The sequence below is a fragment of the Lissotriton vulgaris genome, chromosome 8, assembly GCF_964263255.1.
Source record: "Lissotriton vulgaris chromosome 8, aLisVul1.2, whole genome shotgun sequence".
NCBI classification, from domain to species: domain Eukaryota; kingdom Metazoa; phylum Chordata; class Amphibia; order Caudata; family Salamandridae; genus Lissotriton; species Lissotriton vulgaris.
In genome coordinates this window covers 1261351998-1261375895 of record NC_141696.1, presented here as the reverse complement: position 1 = coordinate 1261375895, position 23898 = coordinate 1261351998, and positions in this window count along the sequence as shown.

The following is a 23898-nucleotide window of genomic DNA, read 5'->3' as shown; positions in this document are numbered from 1 at the left end:
GTTCTGGGGCTGATCTGGATCTGGAAGTGGAGGTGCTCTGTGCTGGAGAGGGGTATGCTCATGCTGGAGGTGGAGAGTCGGAGGGCGCTTTTGTGTGCAATGGCGAGTACTCCTCCTGGGCGGTCCTTTTTTGGATCTTGTAGCCATCGGGGATGGCGGTGGCGATGTGGGGAGCGGAGGTGGTGTTGGTCCATGTGTCTGTGAAGAAGGCGATGTCTGGCAAGCGTGTGTCGAGCAGGTCCCAGAACTCTACAGCGTGTTTGTGCAAGGAGCGCATGTTGAGGAGGATGCAAGTCAGAGCTTCGGTGATGTGTGAGTACGGCGGTTGTTGGAGTGCTGTAGATGGTGAAGGATTGTCGGCAGTGTAGGCAGGAGAACTGCCCGTGGGTGGTGTTCGGCATCGACCTCTGGCAGTTGTTGTTTCTTCTATGGTTGAGTGCGAGGAGAGCGGCGAAATTGTAGCGGTGGGGGGTCATATATCCATGGTTCCTGGTGCTGGCTGCAGACAGGTCGTGACAGACGGGCTTGCTTTTGGCGCCCCTTTGGCGCACCCACACAGCGGCCGCCATTAAGTAGGGGAGGGGGAGGGACTATCAGCTGGGAGGCGGGGTGGGTAAACATGCATGGGCACGGGGGAGGGGCCACAGGGGCAGCAGTGGTGGGGAGGAGTGCCATGCAGAGATAGAGGCAGCAGTTAGCCAAGAACTAACCAAATAGTAATAGACAGTAAAAATACACAAACAGAGAGACAGCAGTGAAGAACAATATGTGGCACACAGCAGGTGGCACAATTACCTGCAACTGCGACGAGTAGAGCTAGGAGAGGAGCAGCGGTCTCGAACCCCAGGCAGGGGAATAGTCACAGGAGTCAGAGGCAAGGCATGGCACTGCGGAGCTGCTGAGGAGAGAGCAGGCCTTAGACCGGAGGTCAGGGGTCTTGCTCGCGCTCCCCCGCAGTGGCCGCCATTAAGTAAGGGATGGGGAAGGGACGATCAGCTGGGAGGCGGGAAGCGGGTGGCGAGAAAACGGGCGAGTGCAGGGGCCACAGGGGCAGCAGCGGCGGGGAGAAGAGCCAGCCAGAGATAGAGCAGCAGTTAGCCAAGCACTAACCAAACAGTAATAGACAGTAAAAATCCACACACAGCAGGTGGCACAATTACCTGCAACTGCGGCGAGGAGAGTGAGGAGAGGCGCAGCAGTCTCGAAACCAAACCCAGACAGGAGAGGAGTCACAGGAGTCAGCGGCGAGGCAGGGCACCGCAGAGCTGATGGGGAGAGAGCAGGCCTTAGACCGCAGTTGTGTAGAGTGGAGTGGCGTAGACTGAAGTGGCATAGACTGAAGTGACCTACAGTGGAGTGATGTACAGTAGAGTGGCGTACAGTGGAATAGCGTATAGTGGAGTGGTGCAGAGCGGGGTTGCATGGAGTGGCATACAGTGGAACACCTTTGGAGTGGAGTGGCATATTGTGGAGAGATTTGCAACTTCATTACAGGGTTCACTAATATTAAAAATGGAAAAAAGAAAAATAATGTAGTTAACTACAGCTGAGGATGACAACCGCTGGAGCACTTGGCTTTCAGCCATTAGTAGTGGGGTTGGTTGGTGTGACTGGTTAGGGAAGGGCTTTATTGTTGACCAGGACCTATGTACAACCTGCTGTTTGTTTTGACCAAAAGTTAAAGTGAAGTTAAGGTTAACTTTAGTTATAGCATCTAACCATATGTTTAAAGACCAAAACAAAAACAAAACATCAATGAAATTCGCAAGTTAGAGCCACAATCCATAATCCACACAACAACAATGCACACCATACATCACAAACCAAATGAAATACTTATAACCTCATAATATTTACACCAATAACAATAACATGTAAAAGTAAAATGTAATTAAATAACAATAGATATTCAAACCAATCAATAACAGTAAATTCATAGGGCCCGATTCACAGAATGAACTTAAGACTCAATCCTAAACTTACTACTGTTTTGGTATTCACAGATTGCATTTACTACTTTTGGTATTCACAGAATGAACTTACTACTGTTGGCATTCATAGAATGCACTTACTACTTTTGGTATTCACAGATTGAATTTACTCATTTCGGTATTCACAGAAGTTAGGACTCCTAACTTTAGGACTCCTAAATGCCTTCTGTGAATACCGAAAGTCTTAAAATTAGGATTTTTCTCAATTTAGTAATAGTAAAGTTAGGACTCCTAACTTTAGGATGCCTAAATGCCTTCTGTGAATACCAAAAGTCTTAAAATTAGGATTTTTCTCAATTTAGTAGTAGAAAAGTTAGGAGTCCTAACTTTTGGACTCCTAAATGCCTTCTGTGAATACCGAAAGTCCTAAAATTACGATTTTTCTCAATTTAGTAGTAGTAAAGTTAGGACTACTAACTTTAGGACTCCTAAATGGCTTCTGTGAATACCGAAAGTCTTAAAATTAGGATTTTTCTCAATTTAGTAGTAGTAAAGTTAGGAATGAATTTAAGACTCAATCCTAAACTAGTGTAGGATGCAATCTGTGAATAGCAAAACAGTAGTAAGTTTAGGATTGAGTCCTAAATTCATTCTGTGAATCGGGCCATCAGTCGTTATATTTAAAGTGGTAATAGTAATGTGATATGTAATCTCATTTATAAGATTATTTACAACATTTGTAATTGCATTTCTTGCATTAAGGTGCTGTCATGACAATTGCATTTTGCTTGTGGGTTATGGTTTGATGGCTGTTTTGTAAATTCTTTAAAATACCACATTTTGGACACTTAATTTGGAATGTTATGTCTATATTACTGTTTCCCTGTTGGCTGGCCTGAGCACATATAGTTACTGCTATTTTGGTTGATGTTGTGTAATGCTTCTGCACACCCTGTACCTACCACTTTAGTTCCACTTGAAGTGAGTGTTGCAACTTTTATACTAAAAACCTCAAATTAACTGCAGAAAGCTCTTGTTAAGTATGACCAATGCTACATCAATCAATGCCTTTTTTGTTTAGCCCTCCATCAGCAGGGTAGAATGCTCGATAACAATTACTGTTGATTTGAATGAGGCACTGGGAAGACGTGACTTGCCAAAGCGCACTTGTTTAAAAATAGTAGAGGATTTAATGGGGAAGCATTTATGTATTTCTTGTACAATCATGTGTTCACAGCTGTCTTCCTGGATGCTTTAGATAAAGCATAGTATTGTTCTCATGGTGTACTTTCTTTCATCCAGTCAACTTTTGATTATTGAATGTCTGAGCCTAAAACTATAGACAAAAAATCCTAACTCTGAGCTCGGTGGTCCATATCATATCTGGCACTTGCCACTCACTAAAATAAAGTGTCAGTGTTTGCTAATTTCATCACAAGAGAATAATATATAACAATGTGATGAACAGTTTACTTAAATGTGGCCATGGAGTATTTATTATAGTGGCATTCTGGAACGCTGAAGGTTTAACATTATATGAAGTAACTTACATCATGCCTGCAAATGTTTAGTAAAGAACATTTTAACAACTTTGAGCCTTAAAAATTATTGATCTCATTGACACGGAACACAGTGAAAGCACCATGGGTAGAAAGACTAACCACATAATAATACTCTTCTAAAGTAACTGAAACATAGGACCCCAATAGTCCATGTTTACATGTTTAGCTCCTGACTACAGACAGCTTTAATCTGTTTAATGGCAGAAATATTGTTTTCAATACATACATCTTACATTGAGTGTGCTATGGATCAACCCTCGCTCGAGATTGGAGGACTCACTCTTTATTGTGTCTGATTTAGGCATGGGCGGAAAATCCGTTCCGCTCGCGGATTTTGCGGATTTTCGGGAAATCCGCAATCCGCGAGATTTGCGAATCTCCCGCAAAATCCGCAAATCCGCGAGCAGCGGATTTTGCTCGCACTGCTCGCACTTTTCGCGTGAGATCGCGTGAGTTCGCGCCCCGCGAATAAGTGCAAAATTACAGAAATACGATCTTAGCAAAACTGAAAGTAACTACTTACCAGGTTCAAAAGTTCAGGCTCATCATTTGTAGCCATTTCCTGTAGTGCTTCCTGAGGGGCCCCTCCAGAGTTCAGTTGCCAGTTGAAACTATTATGTGACCCTGCTCTGAACCTCAGAATAGTTACACATATGCCACAAAGGTCCTGAATTACAGCTAAGGGAGACAAGCAGGAGCCAGGCTGGAAGTTAAAATCCATTAATCAGCCCCTAATTCATTATTGTCAGTTGGGGCAGGGCAGGTGTTGTAACTAATTTTGCAACAATGAAAGCACTTAGCAAGTGCAAAAGATCACTAATCAGGGCGCACTAAGGAAGCAGGTGCCAGCTAAAAAAATATTCTGTGACACATTAATCAGCCCCAAATTAATTCAGGTCACTTGAGGCAGGGAAGGTGTGCTTTGCTTTGCCGAAAATAATGTACACTGGACAACCAGAGGGTGTGGTGATGAAACAGAGGGTGGCATGGGTGGGCCAGAGGGTGGCATGAGTAGTCAGAGAGTGGCAGTGGTGACAGAGAGTGGCAGTGATGAAGAAGAGTGTCCCAAACAGGCTGGACACGTAGAAACAACAAGTTCGCGAAACTTGCGACCCGACAGGTAAGTTCGCAATTTGCGAAAGTGTACAAAACCCTCGCGAACTGGCAGAAACACGGGCGAACACAAAAAAAAAAAATCCGCAAATTCGCGGGAATTCGCGGATTTTGCGGATTGCGAATTCGCGGATTTTGCGGATTGCGAATCCGCAAATCCGCAAAATTCGCGAACGCGAGATCCGCAAAATTCGCTCATGCTTAGTCTGATTTACATGATTCACTCTCTGTGCTATTGTGCCCACCACTATGTACTTTAAACCAGTGCTACAGTGCAGGGCTGCTTTTAAAATGATCTCAGGCGCTCAGCAGTGCACACATGCAAGTGAAAAATGGCTGCAGGCCTCGAAACTCCCATGCCCTATTATATACTAGGGACTTAAAGGAGTTGTAATCCCCCTTTCCCTAGTATCAAATAGGGACTTATAGGGTATGTCAGGCCACTTATAGGTGTACCCTAGTACATAATATACTCTAATGCATGTGTTTGTTTGTGTTTTAACATAGCACTGGTCCTGGGCATGTAAACAGAGCCCAGGGCACAGTCAGAGTCTGTTACCACGAGTATCCTTCAGCAAAAGAGATAGTCAAACTGCTCCAAACCACTGTGTGTTTGCTAGGGAAAGTGTAGGCATATTTATACCTTGAAGGTGCCTGGATTGACATAAGGTTAGACAAAATAACGTCACCAAAGAACGGTAGTTCTTTGAAAACGCCATGATTTCTAGGACAAATCAATATTCAAGAAAGGGGATGTCCCTGACTGCTGAAGCCGAGTTTTTCCAAGAAATCGTTGTGGCTTTTTTGGAACTAGTGGAAGTAGCCATGCCGTATTTGAACTGGATGGATTATGTCTAAATATGGGTATGATTTGTATGCCTATATAAGGGCAATGAGAATTATACCTATATAATGGCGTCAATCGGTAAAATTACACTAGGGTCCTAAAACGCTATACAACAATGGGGATGCACAGGGCACACAGGATGACTTTCCAACACTTGCCCAAGCCATTTCTATGATTTGAACTTCAAATACACAAAAATACAAAAGCAAGTATACACCAAGCAAATGCTCAAATAGTAAAATAAAATATTTTTTTAATTTACATTCAAATATACAAAAAGTTTTCACATTTTCAAATGTTTTTTTATTTGTATATACTTTATTATTCTAATGTATTATTTTTAATATTATTTAGTTTTGTATGACAGTTGCAGACCTCCTGATTAGGCCTTGTGGACCTCCAGGGTTCATTGGACCACTAGTTAAGAATCACTGACTTCATTTTATTTTTCAATGATTATTTTAAATATATATTTATATATACATATGGCGAGTGAGACGGCAGGACTGTGTACAGAGGTGCACAACTTACTGGAATTTGAAGGTGGTGCGTAAATTATAAATGTAACTTATAACTTACATATGGTCACATTGAGTCCACGCACTGTTGAGGCCCACCTTTGGTAGCTAATTGACCATTAATGTATGACTCTAAGCCAGCAACCAACATTCCACACCATATATGTCTCACTGGAGACCAATGGGACAATGTTCAGCTATGCTTCCTGCCCTTTCACTATATCCATGTGTTTATTTGCACCCCCTTGGAAATATTCCAGAATTTTCCATTCATTTTGGATCCATGTGGGGTTTTGTGATAGCCAGCATGCTATTCCTTTGAAGGTCTACATTTTTCAGAACCTTTGACCTAGTGGAATATACGAGTACTGATTGGTAAGGTCCTGGAAAACATTCTGTATTTAACTCAGGTTCCAATCAATGCTAGATTGTGTGGTAGCCAGATGCTTTTGCTGCCTAAGCCTCCAATTCCTAGAATTCCCTGCTAAAGGCTTCATTCCACATTTGCAGGCCAATGATTGTCAGAGGAGTCTGCACTGAGGCCTGTGCTCATTAGTGAACTCTTTTAATCCCTTCGCTGCGGTGTTAATTTAGCCGCAGTGCGAGTGGGGTGGGAGGCTGGGCACGGTGCCGCTGTGCTCATGACGGCTCCGGGCCGTCATAGTAGGCGTGTGCTCATGACGGCTGGGAGCCGTCCAAACTCCGCCCACTGACTAATTCGCCTGCACAGGCGGGGAATTAATTGCAGGTGGGCGGAGCGGCAATGTTTGGACGGCTCCCGGCCATCATGAGCACATGACTACTGTGACTCATGACGGTCGGGAGCCATCATGAGCACGGAACGAAATAATCCCACAATTCCTTCCATCCTTCCTTCCATCCAGAATGTCATTGTAATGATGTTCCTGTTTAACAATGTTCCTGTTTAGCTGACTCTTTGTTATGAGAGTTCAAGATTCTTGGAAATTTGCTGAATATTGTTTGCAGAGCTTCCTGATCCCTGTACCACAGCAACATCCTTGATCCTCGAACTAGCATGGTCCTCCTGTGCTTCTTGAATTTTCACTATTTCAGTAGTTAACCTGTTCCCAATCCCTGCCTTTCTTTCCCTCTTCTGTGGTTCCATTTTCCAGTGTGCTCCCTTCTTATCCTTGCTACCTTAGATTCCTGTTTCCTAGTGTGGGGTGTTTAGTTGCATGCTGTACATTCTTCCATGTTGATCACTGTTCATCTCTAGCGCCTTGTCTATTGAGTTTGTGTATTTTACTTCTCCGCCCTTTCTGTAATTGCCTTGCATGTTCCTGTGTGATCACCAGGATTTGTGTGCACAGCTATGGTGGTTGTTCTCCATTGTGAGTATTGTCTTTACGTTACATTTACGGAGTCAGCTCTCATTTTCACCTCTGAAACCCTGCGAGCTGCAATGGACCAGGGAAAGAAGGCTGTACTGGTACTCTTAGACCTGTCCGCAGCGTTTGATACGGTCTCGCATACCATCCTTGTGGATCGTCTAGCCGCGGCGGGGATAGCTGGGAATGTCCTGAGCTGGGTAAAAAGTTTTCTAGCTAATAAGCGACAAGTGATCACCCTAGGAAATTTCAGATCGGAGGAAAAGCGGGTCACCTCAGGAGTACCGCAGGGCTCTTGTCTGAGCCCTACGCTTTTTAATGTATATATGGCCCCCCTGATTGCATTGATATCATCCTTTAAAATTAACACCATTTCGTATGCGGATGATACGCAGCTCATCCTGGTGTTGGATGACGACACCGGCGAGGCTGAAATTAATCTCAAAAACTGCCTCAAAGCCACGTTTCAATGGATGGGCAAAAACCATCTTAAATGCAATTCAGGGAAAACTGAGATTCTGCCATATGGGAAAGATAATTTGTTTAGCCCCACTATATGATGGCCGGAAGATGCTGCCGTCCCCCCAAACACAGTCACGGCAGTTAGAAATCTAGGGATCAGATTCAATGCTACCCTAGCTTTTAAACAACACGCATTAGCTGTGGCAGGAACCTGTTTCAGGATCATAAAAGGTCTAAGAAAATTCTTCGACCTGATACCGCTCCCAGCACGTAAAATGGTTGCAGTAGCGCTCATTACATCACGTTTGGACTACTGCAACAGCCTCTATGCAGGGACAAACAGGTCGGTTGGCCATAAGCTACAAATGGTGCAACACGCAGCTGCTAGACTGGTGCTGGAATGGCATAGGAGGACATCAGCCACAGCGGCGATGGACGCCCTCCACTGGTTGTCAATACACAAGAGGGTGCTTTTCAAAATCCTCTTAATTACTTTCAGGGCATATCATGGAAGAGGGCCCAGTTACATCCAGAGCATGTTTAAACAGTACGATCCCTCACGTAACCTGAGATCTGCAAATGCTAACTTCCTTACCATCCCCAACTTTAGATTAAAAACTAGGAGAGGAAAGGCACTGGCGGTTCTGGGCTCAAAGGCCTGGAATAGATTACCTTTGCCCCTTCGCCAAATCACATCTGAAGCAGTTTTCAGGAAGACCCTTAAAACATGGATATACAGTCTACCTGACGTCTTGTGCAAAAGCCTAGTCTGATTTAATACACTGGATCTGGCCGTCAGTTGACTCAGTGCCTCATTCCATTCCTGCCAAGTCTCTCTCGTAGCGCCAAGATGCTCCCTGGAGTGAAGGCCGCGCTTTATAAAAACCCTATTGCATTACATAACATTACGTTACATTTATAAAATAACCGAAGGTATCAGCTCCACAGATCATGCCCTTGCATTTATATCTTGCAAGGGGATATTTGCATGCAGTATCTGCAAGAAAATGGGTTATTAGTTGGGAAGAATGTGAGTCCTTCCCAAGTAATAATTCCAAAATCTTATCAGGTCCAATACACCAGTTCATTAAATAAATCTGGGATCAACTCTGATAGCTATGGCTGAGAGTTTACTTTTAAAGAAAATGTACAATATCAAAACAATAAGTCAAAACATAACACAATAAAAATCACAGAACAAATTTCTGAAAGTAGACTAAAGTCTATTTAGTAAAATGAAACAAAAATTGTTAAACTCCAATAAGGGGCTCCAGAGATTTCAAATTTTGTAACATTTCAGTGCAAAAAATCACCATGAAAAAAGTAAATCACTAATCAGAATTCACAGGGCCCTATTCACAAAGGTAAACTGAGATGAAAGTCTAACTTTACAACTTCCGGTATTCATAAAAGGCATTTACAAGTAGCAAAGTTAGAGTTTTGTCTCAGTTAAGCATGTTTTGGTCTTAAGTTTAACTGAGACCAAAACTGAGACAAAAGTCTTGCAAATGTATTTTAACCTATGGCACTTGTAATGCAGTGGATGGAATATCGATCACGTGTCTATTTCCCCATTTTTATGTTTTTTTTAAAAGTATTAGGAGAGCCCAGGCAACTGCAAAGTGACTCCGCGCAGTTTGCCTCCATTTTTTGTGCTGGCAAGCATTGTTTTCTTTGGTTTATTTTACTTTTAATTATTGTTGTAGCATGACTATTCACCATTTTAGGATGGCAAATTAAAATGGCGCCAAACTCTACAGCGCATGCTCACAGATTCATCACGTTGGCACCCAGCTTGTAATGGGTTGCGAAATTGGCGATCATCTGTAAGCATGTGTCATGCAGTATGTATTCACCTGCAACTGCCAATCAAAACAGCCTTGGCAAAGCAAATAGTTCAAGCTTTTAGAGCCAAGACCTATTGGCGTTACCAAAGCTTATTTTATGACTAGACGCTACTCATGCCTGGAAAATCAGTAGTAAATCATTCCTACTCACAGAAACATACCTGTGAAACTGGGAGAAAGTGTATATGTCCTTCCTGCGCGGAACGTGTTGCAGTTTAACTCTATCATTGGGTGAAAGGGTGTGCAGCACAGACCACTGACACTTTAATATGTGTGGAAAGGCTGCTTTATTGCAACAGATTTGCATCCCAAAGAATTTCCTGCGCATTCCACCATACAAAACTAAAACCTCATTATTCAATTTGTCACCTACTATTCCTATCCCCCACCCCTAAGGTCCCGCCCCCCGACATAACATACCCAGCAAGTATCTACGTCATGCACTCCTGCGATTGTAACACTTAACTTCCCCTCTCGTTTGTCCATTAACGTTTATTAAACTGAAATTCCTATGACGTAACCTTTAATGTCCTGTCTTGTGCCAGTGTGAGCTTGTTCACCCTCCCTTTCTGGGTGGATGGCCTATGGCAAGAACAATAACCTTATCTAAAGCCAAAAAAAAACTTGTGGGCCAACCGCCAACACTTTGCACCTGTCTCAAAGCGACAATCATGCATAGCACTCAGCCCCTGCGCACCCGAACCGCATAAGGCCGCCAGCACTAACACAAAATCCACTTCTAGCTAACCTGAAAACCCTAATCTGGGGGATGGGTGGGTGGAAAAAGCTTCTTCAAAAATCTATGCTAGGGCTGCCACTGAGTAAACCTACCCTAAAATGGAGTGTGGAAGCCCAAAATGGCCTCATATATAACCTTGGGCTACATCCTTTAACGGATGTATCCCTATGACGCACAGTTGTCTAGACTGCATCACGTTCCCCCAATGCACCAGGGTGACAGAACTCCGTCCGGTCGGCTGTCGGCTGTACCCTAAGCCCCTGTTTGCATCGACCAATGCAGCAGCTTCATTTGCAGGCCCCCCTTCTAAAAAAAACCCTCTGCAGATGCAAATGACCTCAATAACTTCCGCTCCATCACCAATCTCCCTTTTCTTTGAAAGATCACAGAAAAATGTGTTGCAAAACAACTCTCCCAACACATTATGGACAATAATCTCCTCGACATGTTCCAGTCGGGCTTTATTCAAAACTGCAGCACTGAAACAACCCTGCTGCAAGTGATCGATGATGCGCTGCATATTCTCGATTCAGGGGATTCGTGTCTTCTGATTCTTCTTGACCTCTCTGCAGCTTTTGACACTGTTAATCACAACACCCTCCTTAACATTCTTCAACAGAGAATGGCCGTGGAAGGCACAGTACTCAAATGGTTTGCCTCTTTCCTCTCAGACAGATCCCAAATGATCAAGATTGCAAATAGTCTCTCGTCTCCATTGGTGGTTGGTCAAGGCGTCCCTCAAGGTTCTATCCTTGCTCCCACTCTGTTCGATCTCTGTCTGGAACCATTAGGGAACCTTCAAAGCAAATCTGGAATCCTCTACCATCTCTATGCGGATGACACCCAAATCTACCTCAAGGTATCTTCCCCACATGATCTCTCACTACTCAGCTCTACTCTCAACACTATTCACAACTGGATGCTAGTTCACCAACTCATTCTCAATCCCTCCAAAACGGAATTCCTCCTCATATCTAGCTCTCTCTCCCCGCCTCCTGTTCGAGCCTGGATGGATCAATCAAATCTACTCAACAGTAAACCCATCATTGTGGACTGCGCTAAATCCTTAGGTGTCATACTTGTCAAAAGACTCAACCTAATCTCACACATCAACTCCATGGCCAAGAGCGCACGTTATCAACTGCGACTTTTATGGGGGATTCGTCAGTTCTTTCTGGAGAATTACCTAAAAACCTTGGTCCAATCCTAAGTTCTCTCTAGACTTGATTATTGTAATTCTCTTCTGACTGGCCTTCCCAAATCTCACCTCCCCCCCCCATCAAATCCATCCTCCATCCAGCCGCTCGCTTCATTTCAAGGTCCAAACGAAGTGACCACATCACTCCTATCCTGTCTTCTCTCTGATGGCTTCCCATCGAGGCTAGAGCTATCTACAAAACAGCGTGCATCACCCACAAAGCTTTGCACTCTTCCTCCAATCGCTATCTGGCGAATAAACTCAAACTGTCTGGAGGCTCAAGACCTTCTCGGAATGCGGAAAAGTTCCTTCTTGAACCCCCTTCCTGTCTGCACAATGCACAATCATTCTCAGGTAATGCGGTGTGAACCTGGAACTCGCTTCCTCCTTCGCTCCGTGCCATCACCTCCATCCAGATATTCAAAGCGGACCTCAAATCTCTTTTATTCCAAAGACACTTTCAGAACTAATTCCCTCCTTCTCAGACCCCGCCAGGAAGTTCTTTAGTCATTGTAAATTTGTCACATATGTTTATATTTTTGCCTGTACATCCTGTGCTTGCTGCGTTTGAAATTGTGTTCCTTTTGCCTGCGTTGTTTTGATTCTATGGCCTGCTATTGTTCGCCAGGAGTTCTTTAGTCATTGTAACATTTGTCATATTTATTCTTACTTTTGGTTGTACAGTCTGTTCATGCTGTGCTTGGGATTGTGTGCCTTTTGCCCGGGTTGCTTCAACTCTATGGCATGCTATTTATGTTTGCTCTATTCTGCAACAGTTCTCTCATGTAACGTAACTGGTTCTATTGTACAGTGCTCTGACACCTTCGGGTAAAGTCCGCGCTTTATAAAAATGCATTAAATAAATAAATACTTCAACTGAATGTTTACCCTGCAAATCAGGGGTCCTGCTGTTGGGAGATATATATTTTAAGCATCAGGGTGTAAGTAAGTGCTTTAAAAGGGCGCACAAATCAACCGGACGCTCATTGCAGCAAACAGATTGAATTAGTTTAGTGAAGCAAGGAGGACGCAGTGGCCCTTGCTTGATGAGCGCATCTCCTCTTCCTCATAGCTTGCATTTCAGAAGCTGATGGTGCACTGCTAACGTTCCAGATCAGCCACTTTCATTTACAGGGTAAATGTATCAGGTGTTGTCTGGCTTATCAAAATGATGTCCATGAATAGCTCAGGAACTTGCTGCCATTGCAAACAAGCAGTGTCCTGTAGTGACCAAATAAAACACCAAAGTACATATAACTTATTTTTAGATAGAGCTTCAAGGTGTAATGTAGTTTAATGTAATAGTTCTCAATTTAGTTGTGGCATTGAATTGGCATTGTCAGGGTTAATATATAAATATATAGACTTTAATAGATGCTAGGGGCAAGCACAAATTTAGTAAGCCACTTCGGCAGGTAATTTCACAATAACAGCATAATTCTGAATAAAATTTAAGGGCCATATGTACGACCATTTTCAGTGGTCGTAAATGAATAATGTGGCCGTTTGCAACTGCTAAAACAGTTGGCAGCATGTACCAACCTTATTTTGCAAATCTGTAACCTATTACCGACTCGCAAAATAGTGTTTTCGAGTTGCTATTAGGAAGGTGTGTTTCAAGGCCAACCCTTCCTAATAGCAAGTTGCAGTGAAATTAATTAATGTTTTGCCACCAGAATGTAGTCGCACAACAGTCATCTTTTACCGTCTGCGTGAAGGAGGTGGTAACTCATTCGCAAATGGGACAGAGTGCCCGAGGGACCCCTTCCTCTTTGTGAATGTGGGCGCCACTGCCTACTCTTAAAAATTAAAAGGAAACTTTCCTTTAAGGAAAATGGGCTGCATATCAGAAAAAAATAGCTTTAATTAAAAAGCAATCACAGACGTGGCCACCATCCCTGTGATTATAGGCCATTCCCAATGGGCCGAAATTGCAACCAACCTCATGACTATATATGAGGTAGGTCATTTGCGACGTCATTGGAAATTTCTAAATGTGTCTGAGACACATTAGTACATTTCGTTTGTAGAATCGATAATTGTGAATCGTTAAAAATCTCAATTTGCGAGTCGCAAAATAAAACGGTTGTACATCTGACCCAAAGTTTTTTCCATGTTAATGACAGTCTCAAGCAGGAACTATGGGCTTAAGTTGAAAATGGTTCTCCCTGGTTGAAGGTTGTTTTGCAGCTGATTTAAGACACAAAAGGCAGTCTTGCAATCGCCTTAAGCTAGGAAGGACTCCTTTAATGTTGTCCTCATGTTTCGTTGATTACGACAGTCTTGAGCTAGGGAAAAACTTTAGCACCTCATACCCTTTGCTGTATACATGCTATAAAGTGGCCTTTGAAACGTAAATACAGAAAATTGCACATCACTGCAAAATCTAAAGAGAAAGTCTGGTTTAGACCCTGAAGCAATGGGAATACCGATCAATCGATGGGGACGAAGGAACCCCAAGTGCCCGATTGTGTTTTGCAAAGAAAATAAATGGGCTCTCACAAATGCGTAATTGTAAGAAATTGGGCTATTGGCTGAGGGGTGTGAAAGATCCACTCAGGCAACAACCTCAATCCTTGTCACTGTGAACCACAAAAGTCAATAAATTAGCCAGTGCTTAATCCACTGGTAGCTTGGCACAAAGTAGTTAGGCTTAATTTAGATGTAATATGTTGTCGATTCAAGTAGCACACAAACAGTAATACATTTAAAACACAAAACAACCACCCCCACCCAAACCCATTTAGAAAATTGTAATAAATAAAATGATATCAGAATGATGGAAATCCAATAAGTAGAACCATAGATACATCACCTTAAAGATTTTAGTGTACATAGCTCCCAAAAGGTCATTTGGTCGCACAAGACCAGGGAAAAGTCATAATTTCAGGCCGACCGTGATGGCATGCAGGTCAAATGGAGGGCTGTCATTATTTTAGTGCAAAGTGCACCTCTCATGGTGCCATTTCACCCTGCAGGTCGCTGTAGAATTAAGAGTAGGTCTCAATGGAACTTCGCGTTGGCGGTTGTGAGAAATTGGATTATTGGTTGAGAGGGGTAAGAACTTTTCTCAAGCAACAGCCACAATAAGTCACTAAATTCAGCTGTACTTTTCCCTTTGGTAGCTTGGCACAAAAGAAGTCAAACTTAACTTAGAGGCATTGCGTTAAGTATTTATGCAGCACTTAAACAGTAATAAAGTGAAAACACAGTTCAAGACAAATCCCAAACCAATCTAGAGAAATCAGATACATGTCAATAACTAAAATTATACCAGAATTACAAAAATCCAATCAGTAGACCAGGATATATGCAGATTCAAAGTTTTAGGTAAGTATAGTGTCTAAAAGCACAAATTGCGACTCATGGTCAACTGGTCGTGCTAGACCGAGGAGGTCACAAGTTCAGGCGAACTGAGATGGAGCACAGACCAGATATAGGAACCAGGTTCATTAGTAAGTAATTGAGATATATTGTCTGATCTATAAAAATCATCACAAAATGGCATATTACAGTACACACTAGAAAGAAAATTATACACTTATGTACATAAAATACATGAAAGTTAAATATAGAAATTCATTTATCCTAGCATGGAAAAAGAAACATACAGGTTCAATAAAATTGGCAAGTGCTTATAGCAGGGAATGCACTACTATTCATAAATTCTCTATACAAAGACTTTTCAGCCACATTAAAATTAGAGCTACCAGCCGAAAACAATGCAAGACTTCAAAGTGCCTTGTGCTTATCAACAAATAGTCTCTTATTATTTAATCAATAAAAACACCCCAAAATAACATTTTACAGTACAAACAAAGGGTCAAATGCAATGCAAAAAAAACCTGTGAGCATAAAAAAATCCTTCAACTTTGGGCATAAAAATACTGTGATCCTAACAAAAATAAAAGTGGCATGTGCTTTGATACAAGATATGACCGTAAATATTCGGTCATATAATTTATTGAAGCAGTAGCCAAGAAAGTGAAAAGTGCATTAACATGAGATAAGAAAACAGTCTTATACTCAAAGAATAGAAATATGACACTTGTTTTAAATAATACTTTTAAAACACAGTTTAATCTACAGATGCATGCATTCTTTCTGCAATAGTTAGAACCTTCTTATCTTATCTTATCTTATCTTAGGGGATTCTTGTATAGCGCACTGACACCGAGAGGTTTCCTGGCGCTGGCTGAGTGCCAATGAGATGGAGATACGGGGGTCTAGCCAGTCTGTGTGAAGAGGTGAGTTTTTAGGAGTTTACTAAAAGCCAGAAGGGATTTGGCAGATTTAAGAGGGAGAGGTAACTGGTTCCAGAAGGTGGGGGCAAGGTAGGCAAATCTACGACCGCCGTTTTTTTTAGTTTGGTAGCAGGGACAGCTAGCAAGAGGCGATGGGAGGAACGAAGATTGCGTACCGGACGGTAAGGGATGACCAGTGATTTGAGGAAGGCAGGGGAGGTCCCGAACACAGCTTTGAAGGTCAGACAGCCGATCTTAAATGCAGTCCTCTGCTCCACCGGCAGCCAGTGGAGTCTGTGAAGAAGTGGTCTCGCGGATTGCCACTTCGGGGTTTTATAGGCCAGCCTTGCCGCTTGGTTCAGTACAATCTGGAGCCTATTAAGGAGGAATTTAGGTAGGCCGTAGTACAGGGAGTTTGAAAAATCCAGGCGGGAGAGCACCAGGGCGATCAGGACTTGTATCAGGGCCTCTGGTGTCAGGAGATGGGAAACTTTCCTGATTTTTCTGAGCTGGAACATACATGAGGACACAACCGCACCAACCTGAGGCTTAAGAGAGAGCTCCAAGTCAATTATGACCCCGAGGCTCTTTGCTGACTTAGCCGGGATGGGCGGGGAGCCAAGCTCAGTTGGCCAGAACTGTGGGCCCCAGTGAGTGAGACTATTTCCTGGAAGGATCAACTCGGTCTTCCCCGGGTTCAATTTCAGCTGGTGGGAATTCATCCAATGTTGGATGTGTAGCATCACTGCTTGACAATCGAGGGCTGCATTGGGGGTGTTAAGCGGAAAAATGATTTGCAGATCGTCTGCATAGTTGAATACGGTGATATTCCACCTCTTCAAGGAGAAAATAAGCGGCTGAAGATAAAGATTAAAAAGCAGAGGGGACAGGGACGATCCCTGAGGCACTCCGCAGATGGATGGGACCTGTGCGGCTGTGAAGGGGCCAAGCCGGACCGCCTGCATTCTGCCCGACAGGAAAGATTTGAGCCAGGCAGAAGCCAGGCCTCGGATGCCGGCTTGCTCGGCACGGTGGATGAGGATGTTGTGGTCCACCGTGTCAAACGCAGCCGACAGATCCAATAAGACAAGCGCCTGTGATGTCCCTTTATCGGCATTAGTCCTAAGCGTATCCATAACTGCCAGGATCACAGCCTCGGTGGAATGGGCTGGTCTGAACCCAGCCTGATTAGGTTCGAGAAAGTTGGAACACTCGATGAATTCAGATAGGCAACTAGTAACATGTGCCTCCAGGAGTTTGGATAGGTAGGGCAAGAGAGAGATAGGCCGATAGTTGGCAAGGTCGTCCGGGTCAGCTCCAGGCTTCTTCAGTAAAGGCACGAGGACAGCCTCTTTGAAGGAATTAGGTACTACTCCTGCCTCCAATGAGGCATTTAATAAAGGCAAGATGCAGTCCGGTAAGGACAGGCAGATGTCACGAAAGACAGAGGGAGGACAGCAATCATTAGGTGAGCCAGATTTGACTCGAGCAACAAGTTTAGCCAGAGTAGTGGGGTCGAGGGCAGGGAGAGAGAGCAAGGAAAGCGGGTTTTCAGGGGGGGAGGCTGGCATATCATCAGGGAGGACTGAAGGAATCGTGTTCTTGATCTTGGCAATTTTTTCAATAAAGAAAATATTTAAGGCATTGCAAGATTCTTGCGTCGGGGTCTGAGAAGGAAGAGTCCTTGCATCAGACGTAAGCTCCCTCATGATTGAAAAGATCTCCTGAGATTTGTTATGAGCAGTGAGAATCCTTTCCGAGATGTGAAGAGCTTTTGCTGCAATAATAGCATCTTTATATTTTTTTCTCGCAGCGATGTATAGCTCTCTGTTGATGGGCAGATAATTGCGTCTCCACCTACGCTCCGTTTGGCGCAGTTCGAGTTGCTGAGCTTTCAGGGTGGAGTTGAACCACTTATGGGACTTACTGTGCCGGGAGCGGGGGAAGCTGGAGGGAGGGGCAAAGCGATCACTGGCTTTGATGATCCAGCCAGTAAGATCTTCCTCCAGAGTGTGGACAGTCGCAGTTTTAGATGACGAAGGGCGAGTCTCAGCCAAGAATGAAAGGAATGCCTGAGAGTCGAGAGTGCTCCATTTACGGGCAGTCCCACCGGCCATGGGAGGGACCTTACTGCAACCTCTGATTGTGATCACTGTATCGATCAAGTAATGGTCGGACCAGATACAAGGGGTGATTACAGGATAGGAGAGAGTGAGATTATGAGTCCAGATGTGATCTAAAGTATGACCCCCAGTGTGAGTGGGGGAAGTAACGTGTTGGTTCATGTTGAAGCTGGTGAGGACTTCAAATAGCTCAGCCGCATGAGGGCCAGCTTCCTTGTCATTGTACCAATAGTTGAAGTCGCCGAAAATGGCGACTCGGGCAGAGGAAATAAGTAGATTGGCTAGCTGTTCACTGAGGGCTGCGGGGAACGAAGGCATAGGGTAGGGAGGACGATACAGGATGATAATGGTAAGAGCACCCTCTCCGGTGTCTAGCTTAATGATGAGATTGTCCACGTCAGTGAGAGTGAAAGAGGACGTGGAGGTAAATTTAAGCTCCTTACGGATGACAGCTGCCACCCCGCCACCGGCACGGCCAGAAGGTCGGTTCGTATTGAGCAGGTAGTAATCGGGGGCAGAGCAGCTAAGATGTCAGGGAGAGAATCATCGTTCAGCCAGGTCTCGGTAAGTAAGAGAATATCAGGTCTTTCATCAGTGAGGAGGATGAAGAGATCGATCTGATGCTTGACCAGTGAGCGTGTATTTAAGTATAGTGCCCGGATACGTGTTTCAGTCACACTGGGATCGGATAGCTGTTTTATGCAAGGGGGGAGGGGAGGTACACATCGTGCAATGCCAAGGGCCGAGATACTATCTAATATCCGCGGGGGTAGTGCGACAGATACACAGTCCAGATCCCTAAGTACATGAGAGGAATAAACAAAGGGGGAGGTGGCTTCCAGCGCCTCCTTAGCGCAGACGGGCGCAGACGGGCAGGACTCTGGCACGACTCCGGCGCAGATCCGGCGCGTCTGCTGACCGCGTACGCTGCGCGGAGACATGACCGTTGCCTTTTATGCTGGGGACTGGACGCTTCCCCTACCCAAAATGGCCGCCGCGCTTCTGCCGATTTGAGGGAGAGCCTCCCAGCCCCAAAATCGACCGAGGTAGGCTCAGGGAGCAAGGCAGGGCGGGGAAAAGCAATTTAGGTAGGATACCACGTCGAAATTGAAATTATAAGCAGTTTAAAATGATGTGCTATGTGCAAAGAAATCAAGCACTTTATTTAAAATGCGGCGAAAATAGAGGCATTAAAATAGATTAAATAGTCACAGAGTCACAGCGCACAGCAACCTCCCGGCTTCCGCCTCAGGAGGGACTCACACACTCACTCAGAAAACCTTCATCAACTGACAGGTTAAAGAAACTGAAGCACCAGGCAAACATAAAATGAGGGCCTGACTAGCAGAAATCATCCCCTAAAACGAGATAAGGGATTTGACAGAATACAACATGTATTAAGCTAGTTTGGGCAGACACAAACAATATACAATAGAGTTTCTTGTGAAAGCCCACTCAGTCTACAGTGACTAGTTGTCTATTTTTGGGTCCATTTCGGCGTACTGTCCTTAATGGGATACCTGTCAAGTTGTACTTTAAAAAAAATTGTCAAAGGGAGCCAGTTTATCCCGCTGAAAAACGTACCTTCTCAAAGCCCAGCGTGAAGAGTCCAGGTTGCGGTTGAGGAGCCCATGAAGGGTGAAGAGAGCATCGCGGAGGGTCGTTGCTGTAGAGCGAAGCGCAGGCCTGGCATTGTGGACAGTTGTTGTTGTAGAACAAAGATCCGGTTGGGTGTGGTGCATGTTCATTACTGGAACTTCTTGTTGGCGGTCTACGAAGGCTGTCCTTGCTGTAGTCTGTAGTGCAGATCTAGCATTGCCAGTTGTGCAAAAAGTCGGGTTCACCAGAGTTTCGCATTGGCAGTCGTCGCAGTTGGCAGAGTTTTGGCTTGAACCGAGCCGTTTGAGGTCTCGAAGAGCACAAAACTTAGGAATTTCTCCATTACTTCCAGTGGAGTATACTTTGATGCCAAACAAGGGTCCAGGACCTGAGGAGGCACCTCTTGGGATTCAGGGACTCATTCTAGCAGAGGCCAGCAGGACTTAGATAGGTCAATTTGCAGCTGATTTGCTTGGCAGGTGCAGGGAGGCCTCTTGAGCTTGCTGTGTCTCTGTAGCTCAGAATAGGATGGCAGCTAACTAGCTTGGAGGAAGATATAGACTTTTGTGCCCCATCAGGAGGAGATGAGCACCAGAGATTAAGAGACTTTAGAAAGGCTGGCACATTGAGCCAGTGGACTCAGCTCCCAGATACGTGTGCTACCTTAGAAGCCAGGATGACTTCTGAAAAGGCTCCAGGTGACTAGGGCTTAGCACCTGGATCAAAATGAGCCCAGAATCAAGCCAAGCGGCCTAACATGGCCCGAGTACTGGAAGAGGAAAGGATTTAACCTTTGATATCCAGCTTGAGCGACGGGGCACGAGGGCTCTGCCGCAAGTCTTTCAACTACCTCTGAGGTGGGCTAGTGCCTGGAGGTCAGTGCAAGATTCATCAATTTTTAATGATCCCAGGAGGGGGCATGCATGGCCCCCTCCCAAGAGCCCTGTGAGGCATGGGGACCTGATTCTCCAGGCCAGCTCATGCAAGAAATGGTCCTGGCATCCTATCCATGGGCTTCCAACATAAAAAGAAGAAGAAGCAGGAGCACCATTGCATTCCCCCACATCAGGAGGAAGGGACCCAGGACCCTATTCTGGGGCCCCCATATGCGGGAATAGCAAAAGAGAGCGCTATTGTGCTCCCCATGTCTGGGGAAAACAGGAAGGCCACTGCAAGCTCAGCACCCTGCCTGCACAGAGTGGACAGGGAGAGTCCAGCTGCCAACTCCTGTGCTGCCTCAACCAAAAGAGCATTTGGGTGTCCAAGGTGGGACCGGACACCACCTATAAAAGATGGGAAGCTAAGCAAAGAAGATGTGGCACCGAAAATCCTGCAACACAATATAGAGAAACTGTTGCCAAAGCCCTTCATGTGATATTCGTGCTTCCGGAGGGAGCACACCATAATGTCATGCAGGGCTTGTTTTCAATATATGTTCCCACTTGCAGTAGCCCAGGATGGCAGGGACACCACCAACATTATAATAAAGAGCTGTAGAGCTGCAGGAGTATAGCAGAGCCCCCTAAGAGAAATTAAAAAGTGACCCTACATCTGCAGGGTCAAGAAAATTATGCCCTCCCCCTCTAGTCTTTCAGTCTTAGTTTTAAACCCTTCCAAGGCTGTGACTTTTGTTCTACAGACTGGGAGTGCAGGGACCTCTAGTGGTTCGTTTTATGGCTGCATGTTATAAAGCCTGAAGTTTTATAAGAAAAACATGTGGGGGTCAATTCCGATTCGGGAAAAAGCGCTCCGAATACCCTGCAACGTCCCCCTACGTACAACGAAGTACGATTCATACCAGGAGCAGGACTCTGTACGAATTATACAAAGACCGTACAACTCGAATCTCCGCACGAATCTCCCTCGGAACCCGCTGTACTCGACATCTGTACGGTCCGCGGCTGCTTTCTATGACCCGGCAAGTACGATTCGTGTCGGGTACGCACCGTATGACCCTTTTACTATGGGAACTGAAAACAGCCGTAAAAACAGAGTTCGCCCCGAAACAGGTACGGAACGGCCCCTCCCGGGTACGGTGCATACACCCCATGATCGCAGGGGTACGGTGCGTATCCTTGCGATCATGGGGTGTATACACCGTACCCCGTGATCTTGGGGTGAACGCACCGTACCCCATGTTCACTGGGTGTACGTTGCGTACACCCTGCGATCGTGGGGTACGGTGCGTACACCCCATGATCGCAGGGGTACGCACCGTACCCCTGCGATCATGGGGTGTACGCTCCGTACGGTGTGGGAGTGATTGTGTGCTTTTCGCACGAATCGCGTCCTCATAACCCGGTCCGGATCGTACTCGTCGGGTCATACGGCATGTGTACGAGTCGTACGGTTCACTGTTTCAGCCTTGCAATACGTACAGATCGTGACGATTCGGACGGATTGATGGAATACGGATCGTTCTACGCGACTCGGACGGACGGGTATGAATCGTACGGCGATGGCTCCGGATGACAATCGTAAGGGAATATTTTTTCCAGGATCGGAATCGGCCCCATAAAGTTTATTTTTAAATGCTTTGTTAACAATATATTGTTGATAGTGATGTTTGGTTAACATTGCAATGCTATATTGAAAATAATTACTGCATTTGAACATGGTTAATGATTATGGTGATATAATGATGAATTTTGACATATGGTCTTGGTCTTTTAATGAGGTGACCCGTTCCAAAGCCAATAAGTTGACCTTATATATTGCAGTGGTAACCAATTGACAAAGTTAGTAGGCCTGTTTTTCTTTACAGTGATACCCCCCATATTCTAATGTCCTGCCTGGTAAAAGTGAGCGATATCCTGATTTTGGGGGTTAAGACCCATTAGGGTAGGATTTCAGAATTTCACCTAAAGTATTTCTACCCACTTGATGTATATATTTGCAAATTAATACATAGTATTTAGTAGGTAATGAATTTTATGGTATTTAATTTTTGCGTAATTTAATTCTGTAGCGGGTTGTGAGTTTATAGGGGAATAGGATGGGAAGTGATTTAATTATAATTATTTAAATATTTTAATTTAATAATTGGTATTTATTTTGAATTCATTGGTAATTAATTTTTAATTGGTAAGTATTTAAATTATAATTGGTAATTTATTTTACTTAATTCATTAATTGATAATTATGTTAATTTTATTAATGTATTTTCTGTAGCGGGTTGATGGTTTATAGGGGAATAGGGTGGGAAGTAATTTAATTATAATTAAGTAAATGTTTTAATGTATCTCATCGAAGGTGACCGACCCTGGTAGAAGTAGGATGACTCCCTCACAACCATGGTATTCGCCCTATCTACGCACTAGCAAACTAGTCTGCAAAAAACTGGAGCGAGCTTGGAGGGTGCCTTATTGCCCACAAGCAAAGGTAGTTTACCGCTCCGCTCAGCGAGAATATTATGCCAACATCAAACAGGCTAAAACTGAATATTTTGCCAGAAGAATTGAGAGGGCGAATAACAACAGCCGCAAATTTTTTTCTATAGTAAAAAGTTTCCTTTCTCCATGTGCCGAACAAATTTCGATCAAACCCTCTAATGAATGGTGCGAAAGTCTCTCCTCCTTTTTCTTGACAAAAATCGCTAAAATTCAGCAAAGTCTTAGAGCTATTGGTGGGGGGAGCTGGACTGCTGACAATGTTGGATCTAATGTTGAACCTACGCACACCATGGAGAGCTTTGCTCCACCTTCTGTGGATGATACCTTAGTGTCAATTAAATCGTTAAAATCTGGTGCCCCTGGTGATACCTGCCCGGCCAGGGTGTTGGCTGAAGTGGCAGAAGTAGTGGCACCTGAGGTTTCTCAAATAATGGGCCTATCTTTTACATCAGCTAGGGTTCCTAACGAATGGAAACAGGCTAAGCTGCTTCCCTTGTTAAAAAAGACAGGTGCTGATCCAACTGTGCCTAGTAACTACAGACCCATATCTCTACTCCCAGCTATGGCAAAAATTGGGGAGAAACTTGCATTTGCTCAGCTGAATGCCTTTGTAGAATCCTCGGAGGTCTTACATCCTGCCCAGTCTGGCTTCCGTGCAGCTTATAGCACTGAGTCGGCGTTGATGGAGATCACTGAGGCTATCAGGGAGTGTTTGGACAGTGGCGGCAGAGCGGCTCTGATTTTATTGGACCTCTCTGCCGCGTTTGATACTGTCCCACACTCACTCCTCCTGACTCGCTTGGCTGAGATTGGTGTATTGGGTTCAGCACTGGAATGGGTGAAATCTTTTTTATCGGACAGGTCTCAGCAGGTTTGGATCCCACCTTTTTCATCCTCAATTAGGCCCCATACTACTGGGGTTCCTCAAGGTTCTACATTGATTCCCCTGCTTTTTAATATATATCTTACCCCTC